Raw genomic sequence first — 8,197 nt, forward strand, 5'->3', positions numbered from 1 at the left:
CACGATTTGCAAAGATACACTAAGCCAAAAATAGGAAGTTTTATTTAACTTAAAGTAGGGTTTAGTTCATGCTATTGCATGCTGTGTAAAATCAGTGGTTACTGTTCTATAAAGTAAACACTAGATGCTTTATTTTAGAAGTAACAAATAGATACGAAAAATCTTGTAACTCTCAAGAGAGAAGCTGAGTTCTTAACATAACAAGAACTCAAAAATTTGTAGCAAAACACCTACTTGATTTTAATATAAAATTAATTGAGTTTTGAAAGATAGTGTGTTTTTGTGCAAGTTTTATTATTCTTGTCAAAATATATTATCTTTACAAGTTACATTTCTTATCTACTTTGTTCACCAAGCTTGAGAAAACCAAAAAGTCTTTAAAATTGTCTGCAACACATTCACCCCCCATGTGTTGTATTCTTACCCAACAGGAATATAGTGAAACATTCTCAAAAATAATGTGTGGGTATCTCGAAACTTGATACCAATACCTTTAAAGGTAAAATGAGATCCAAAATTTATCGATATATTTTGGATGGATACATAGACAATGGTTGAGTCTAATGATATCCGATATATGAATCTAATTTGTGAGATTCATAACAATAATATTACAGTTTAGGAATGCTTCTGCGAAAAGCTAGTAGTTCCTTGTAAATCTGTATTAAAAGTCATCTAAATGAACTTATGAGTTGTTGGATGAATGTGATGATGAACAAGTAGAGTGCAAAAGACTTGGGTAATTGTTAGTCCTGAATGTCTTGATAATTTGCTTGAAGGTAAATTTCTAAGTTTGATAGAAGGCATGCGCTTCTAGTATAGTTCTTTGATAAACGAATATATCAAGAGAGATATTGATTAAAGTTAAGAAGTCAACAAATCAAGATTTTCTAAAAAGTATACTAGATTATGGTTTGTGTATGATCTTTTCATGTCCTTTGTAGGGGGGTGGAAGGATGTTAAGAAATAAAGAGAGTGGTTCTGTTTGAAAAAATCTTGTTTAAAATATATGAATCTTCTTATGAGATAGAAGCCATTTAGACCCAACGAATTTTCAGATTATGAAAATGTATATGTGGGTGGAAGGAAAGTAAAAGGTCACACTGATAATAAGAGATTACAGTCAAAAGTGATGACCTAATACACTTTAAGAAAAATTCTCGAGTTATGAGAATAAGGTTCATCAAGATGATACTTACAATTTTGTATTGTGAAATTTAAAAGTACATCAACGAATATTGAGACAGTCTTTCTTAGTAGAGACCCAGAGAAATATTTTACGTGAATATGAGGGTTTCTCTGGGTAGAGAAGAGTAGAAATTTTATATTTCGATGATCATGTTAAGTGAAATAACATAGACACAAAAAATGGCATATTAAAATTTGATATTGCTATAATACGCAATGGCTTCTAAATACACTATACATTTTGCATTTTGAGGACGCTCAAAAATTGGTAACTAGGTGAATAAGGATTGTCAATTTAAGGATGCTTAAACTCGGTAATGATGTAAATTAAAATTGCTAGTATTTGGGACGCTAAAAACTGGTAATGTCAATAACGAGTTGAAGCCTTGATGAATGACTGGTAAAGTCATTTCATAAATGTGAAATATGTCAATAATGAGATGTTAAATTAATTCAAGATTAGAGGATTGATAAATATGCATGTTTTATTTATACATGATATGCAAGTCACGGTTGATTGCACATGAGTGATCTGATCATTACGAGAATTAATGACAAGAGGATCATCTTTGAAAATTTTGATAAGATTAAAAGTTTATTTGAAGATTACAATCTTCGAGACTTTAAAAGTTTTAGATGATGCATATCACAAGTTGGTGATGTGAATCTTGAAGAGATCAACGAGGTTAAATCTGTTATAGCTATAATGGATTTGTATCTATCTTAGGATAAATGAACAAGGATCTCTCAAGAAGGATTACAAGTCTATCGTACTTTTTATAATTATACAAAATCATACATAGGCTACACAGTTGGTAAACTGAGTAGATGCACGATTACAACGGAAATTGGTCACTTGGAAGTGATTGTAATGTGATTTAAGGTGTTTGATATGTGCTCATGAGCTTGGACTGCAATACGAGAGATATCTAATTATACTATGCTGATATAGTATGTAAAATAGATATTTGACTTTGGGAACTTAAAAGTCATTGGTGAATACATTTCACACTTAGCAGTCATGTCATGAAAATCCTAAACTAAGCTCAATTCATGATGGAATATGAGTCCGGTGCATGAGATAAATGCACGTAAAAGGCTGAAATAGTAGCCACTTTGTAAAGGATATTCTAAAATGACAGGAAATGTGTCTTCAATATGTATTGATTGTGTAATCATCTGTAAATTAGGAGATCACATTGTACAATTGTATATCTCACATCTATGATGAAGATATAGTACCATTAAATAACTATTCTCAACAAGAATTATCGTGATGGACTATGTTAAGTCAAATGATAATGTTGGATCGACTAACTAGATGGTTAAGCTGAGTGTGTTTGGTTAAGCCAAGAGAATCTAGTTATACCGAGAGATAGTTGTAAAACCATCGAGAGGAATGGGCCTAGCCTATTGCTTAATAGCGTTATGGTGGACACCCAACCAATGCTGACTGGAGATCCCAAGAACTTGGTTCAATGGGCCAACTAAATCATGATGACCAAATCACTGTGGGGGAATAGTGAGACCCGCATGGTACGAGGCTAAGCTTTTGAGATTTTAATGATGTTTTGGCGAATACATGGAGTTCAGGAGTGAACACATGGAATTCAGTTGAGTAAAAGCGGGTTACTTTATAAGATAAAGATCACCTATATGGGAGAAAAATGGGGCCGCTTCAAAGGAGAATTGCGAGGCACAATTCTTAAAACACTCATGCAAAACCAGAACGATATTCCATGGCCAAAAATGGACATACTCATAGAGCTGAACGAGTCTAAATAGATATAGTGATGAGTGTATCATTGTTTACACTTTCAAGGGATGATCTTTAGATACTTATATCTCATTCATCTCTTGGTCATTTTAAGTGATTTAAAGTATCTCGAAAAGCTCTCACAGAAGAGCGCGCATTCCAAGCGTCACATGTTGCGTACACACAATATTCGCTCACTCAAGTATGGCTCAAACATGACTTAACAATGTGGGACTAAAAACCTATTAGTTATGGGTCCCCTCCACAAAGCTTCCCAAACACAACACCTTCATCTTATCCCATTTTCCTCCCACTTTTCCTCTTATTTATCTACCCCTAATTTACCAATTAATTACTCAAGCATGACATTGGCTCTTCCTATAAATACCCTCCTACCCTCACTTCATAAAATGCACCTTACTCTATTCTCTCCCTAACTTCTTAAGTGTATAGCTGCTAGATAGTCTGTCTAGTAGGAAACTTACCTTGCGGTAGTTTCAGGTAGGTCAGAATAGGGGGCCCTCATGCTTCTCTCTTCTTTCATTTCGGGTGAGTGTTGCGTAAAATTCAGTGGTGCAAGTGTACGCAATCGCAAGCAAGTAATATAGTAGTAATACCAGTTATCGCCTCAAGGACTGTAATTTTGTATCAATCGAAAGTAAATATCTAACAATTCAGTTATTGAGCACAAAAGTTGTTGAATTTTTTTATAACTAAACTAATTTATAAAGAGTAATTAACACTAAATTATACTAGAACATAGAGACGATAAGAGATTCAAATATGAAACAATAAGTCATGATAATTACTTCCCCCTAACACATGAAAATTGGTAAAAGAGTTGCGAAGTACAATAATAAATCCATAGTTCACTAGCTAGAATTCAACAGTCATAGGTTCCTCTTGAAATCACTATGGTCTAATTCCTATCAAATAAACTAACATATGTCTATGCCAATTTACTTTTCAGAATATAATTAAGCACCGATTCACAGAGCTATGCATGGTCACAATATATGTCTATATTGTAATAATATTATTATCTAACGATATAAGCATGCATCATTCAAGTTTTATGTATATTAACTATAAACCTCTTGCTATTATAGTTAATTCTTTAACCTACTTAAGTTGATCAAACAAAAGTAAGTATTAGAATGAAAGGCACTTGAACGAGTAAACCGCATGACTGCATACAACACTCTTTAACAAAACACCAATAATCTCGTGTTAGGGTTCCATAAAAATTCCAACTTAATAAAATTAGTTCATAATTATTATCACAAAATCACCCAAGAGTTGATAACACATATTCATAATGAAAAAGTTAAGGAGAGAATTTTAATCGTAAAGATGAAGAAAAATAATTCAAGTGAACGTCTTCAATGACTGTATCTCCTTCCTCATGCTTCTTCTTTCTCTCTCTGTATTGTACGTCTCTATTTTTTCCTTATACTCACTCTAATATATCAATATTAGGTCTGAATATTAATTCTAATCTATCTAATAAAGGTATTTTTAATGAATTAAAGCAAAAACAAGGAGATTTCCTAATTGTATTTGAATTTCGAAAAAGTAAAAATTCGTAGTTGATTTTTTTACTCATATTCCGGGATGATCCGGTTGGATTATAAATTCAAGACCAATTCTAAATTGAAGATCTTCTCATAAGCTTTCCATGGGCTATTAAATTGTCAGAATTGGACTCCTAGAACTCCAGATATGGCCCAAATAGTGTAGACTGCACAGCTGGCCCATAAAATCCGATTTTTAATCAAATTAAACTCAAAATCTGATTTTTTTAACTCCAAACCTTCATTTATTATATCTCCATTCTACCTACAATAAAAAATAATATTTATTAAATAAAAATCCAAATAAGTGCAAAATAACTAAAATATAGGAATAATATTAAGATAAAGTGCACGCTCATCAGTGAGTTAGTGTGAGTATTGGTCGGGCTATAGCCTTCAGGGTCTACAGCAGTAGGAGTTCGTCCAGGTGTTGCGGTTGAAACAAGGGGAGTTCTCCAGGTTATCCCGTCCATTATCGAAGAGACTGTTCTGTCCAGGTTATCCGGTCCAGTACCGAAGGAATAGAAAATCTTTGTATTACTATTCGGTTGTACCTCAACTGTTACTTCGTAAACTTGAGAGAGAATATTGTAATCATTATTATCATTATAGTGGAAACATTCGGAGTTGGTCCCGTGATTTTTACCTCTTTATCTTAAGAGGGGTTTCCATGTATAAATCTTGGTGCTCATCTGTCTTGGTTGTTATTGATCTGTTCATATTATTGTCTGTGATAATTCTCAAGTTATATTTATGCAAAGAAGGGAAACAGGAATTCCTAACAATTGGCATCAGAGCTGAGCCCACATTATTGGTGACTAGGTTAGTGCTTTGTCCGCAGTGGTTCTTTGATTCGGCATCGTATTTATACGGAAGGCTCCCCAAACACATCGAATTTCCTGGCCAACTTGTACGGTTCTAATTGATGATTCCTATAGTCTTTGGTAAATGGAAATGAAGAGTCCATCCAGTATAATGATATGTTTAACAACTTCAAATTATCTTTTATGGAAAAGCAGAATCAAAGATCTTCTTTATAGTAAGGATTTATTTGATCTAGTAAAACTGAAAAGGATCAAGCCTGTAGAAAAATATGATGTGGCTTGGAAGAAGATGAACATGAAAACTATCAGTCTTATTCGTTGATGGATTGATGACTCAGAGTACCATCATGTTGCCGAAGAAAACGGTTACAAGCTATGGGCGATATTGGAGTCTACCTTCCAACAGACTAGTTCACAAAATATATCTATTCTGTTCCGGAAGCTGATGAACATGAGGTTCAGGGATGGAAATAATATGTCAGAGCATATGAGCGAATTTCAGGGGTTATAAATCAACTTACAACTATTCAGATGGATCTTAATGAGAAACTCAGGACAAGTTTTCTTCTCAACACTTTGACTTCGAGTTGGGATACTTTAGTGGTGGCAATAACTAATAATGTGCCAAGTGATAAACTAGCGTTGCAGTCCATTAAGGAAAGTCTCCTCAGCGGGGCTATGAGAAGAAAAGGAAAGGGAGTCAGCAATGATTCCCAGGCTCTTATTATTGAGAACAGGGGCAGAAACAACTATAAGAATTTGAACATGTGGCATAATAAAAGCAAAAATTTTGGAAATTTCAGTGGCAAATCAGAAGCCAACATTGAATGCTACTATTGTAAGAAGAAGGGTCACTACAAGAAGCATTACAGGGCCTGGCTCAACGACCAGAACAATGGTCAACAAGGGAGACATGCTAATAAAAGCACACCAACTGCTATGATAGAAGATGTTGTGATCCTTTCTTTCGAGAAAGAAGAATGCTTACATGTTGATGATTAGAAGGTCGAATGGGCGGTTGATACCGGAGCAACATTCATGCAACTCCAACTTAGGAATTCTCTACAAGGTAGCAAAATGGCGACTTTGGTACTGTAAAAATGGGTAACTTTGATCAGTCAAAGATCGCAGGTATTGGTGACATCTGCATTGAGATAAACACGGTTGTTCAATGACTCTGAAAGATGTCAGGCATGTTCCGGACTTACGGCTCAACTTGATTTCTGATATGGCGCTAGACAAGCAAGGGTACATAAATATATTCGGTGGAGGAATGTGGAAGTTTCCTACGGGTTCGTTGGTGGTTACAAGAGGTTCCACTTGTGGCTCTTTATACATGACACAAGTGGGGATGTGTTCAAATGGTTTGAATACAGTAGAATATGAAACTTCAGCAAGTTTATGGAAAAATAGGCTTGACCACATGAGCGAGAAAGGGCTGAAAATTTTAGCAAAGAAATCCCTCATTCCGTTTGCTAAAGATACTGCATTAAAGTGCTGCGAATATTGTTTATTAGAGAAATAACATCGAGTATCTTTTAGCAGCCCACTGAAGAAAATGTCGGTGGTGTTGGAAAGAGTCTACTCTGATGTGTATGGTCCGTTTGAGGTGGATCCCTTAGGCGGAAACATGTTACCTTAATTGATGAGGCATCTCAAAAGGTATGGGTTCAGCTACTTAAATCCAAAGATTAAGTGTTTGAGTACTTTCAAGATTTTCATGGCATGGTTGAAAGATTAGAAAGGAAATAACTGAAGTGCCTTCGCAGTGACAACGGAGGAGAGCACACTTCAAAAGTGTTTCAAGAGTACCTTGCAAAGCATGGTATCCGACATGAAAGGGCAGTTCCTGGAACCTCACAGCAGAATGATGTTGTGAAAAGAATGAACCGTACCAATTCTTGAATGAGTCAGATGCGTGTTGAAAATGGTTATGCCGTCGAAGTCAATTTGGGGAGAAGTTGTAAGAACAATTTGCTACTTGATCATTAGATCTCCATCGGCACCTCTGGATTTTGAGATTCTGGAAAAGATTTGGTTGGGAAAGGATGTCTTCTATTCCCATTTGCGGGTGTTTGGATGCAAAGCTTTTGCACACATCCCGAAGGAGCATAGAATAAAGCTTGAAAATAAAACAACTCCGGGTATTCTTGTTGGCTACGGGGATCCGGAGTTTGGTTATTGGTTGTGGATTCCTGAATTTAAGAAGATATTCAGGAGTAGAGATGTGGTATTCCATGAGCCTCAAAATTGTGAGAATTTTGGGAAAACTCAACAACCAAGAATGTAATATCTAAGATATATCGTGTAATTATTTTTGCTAATAAATAAATATTATGCATGTTTCGTATTTATTCTGTGAAGTATTTGTTAAGTGGTATATGAATTTGGATGTTTAAAAATAATATCAATTGAGTATTTTAATTTTTATATATCCAAAATAAAATATAAATAATTATCATATCTTCCTATTTATTTTTATGTTGATTTATGATTTTATAGGAAATTTATGGATTCTATAAATTCTTTTTGAGTATTTATAAACTATTTTATTCAATCGGGAACCAATCGACGTCACCTGTTTTTACGTTTTCACAACCCAAAACTCTTCCGAGAACTCCTTCCTAACCTAATTGCAATATTCCGGGCATTTTTCATGTTTCGACTTTTTCGATCTGGCGTACAGTTTGTCCTGTGCGGGTCCCGGCGTAATATTTTCGATACATTATTCATTTCGGTAAATCAATAAAACTCGTATTTTTGATAAACGAGAACTTTTTATTAAAATATTATAACTATCATCTCGTAAAACGTGTAACCAGGCGCTGAGACCAAGACCGCAGTACAAATTGTAC

This window comes from Apium graveolens, chromosome 1 (genome assembly GCF_009905375.1).
Source record: "Apium graveolens cultivar Ventura chromosome 1, ASM990537v1, whole genome shotgun sequence".
NCBI classification, from domain to species: Eukaryota; Viridiplantae; Streptophyta; class Magnoliopsida; order Apiales; family Apiaceae; genus Apium; species Apium graveolens.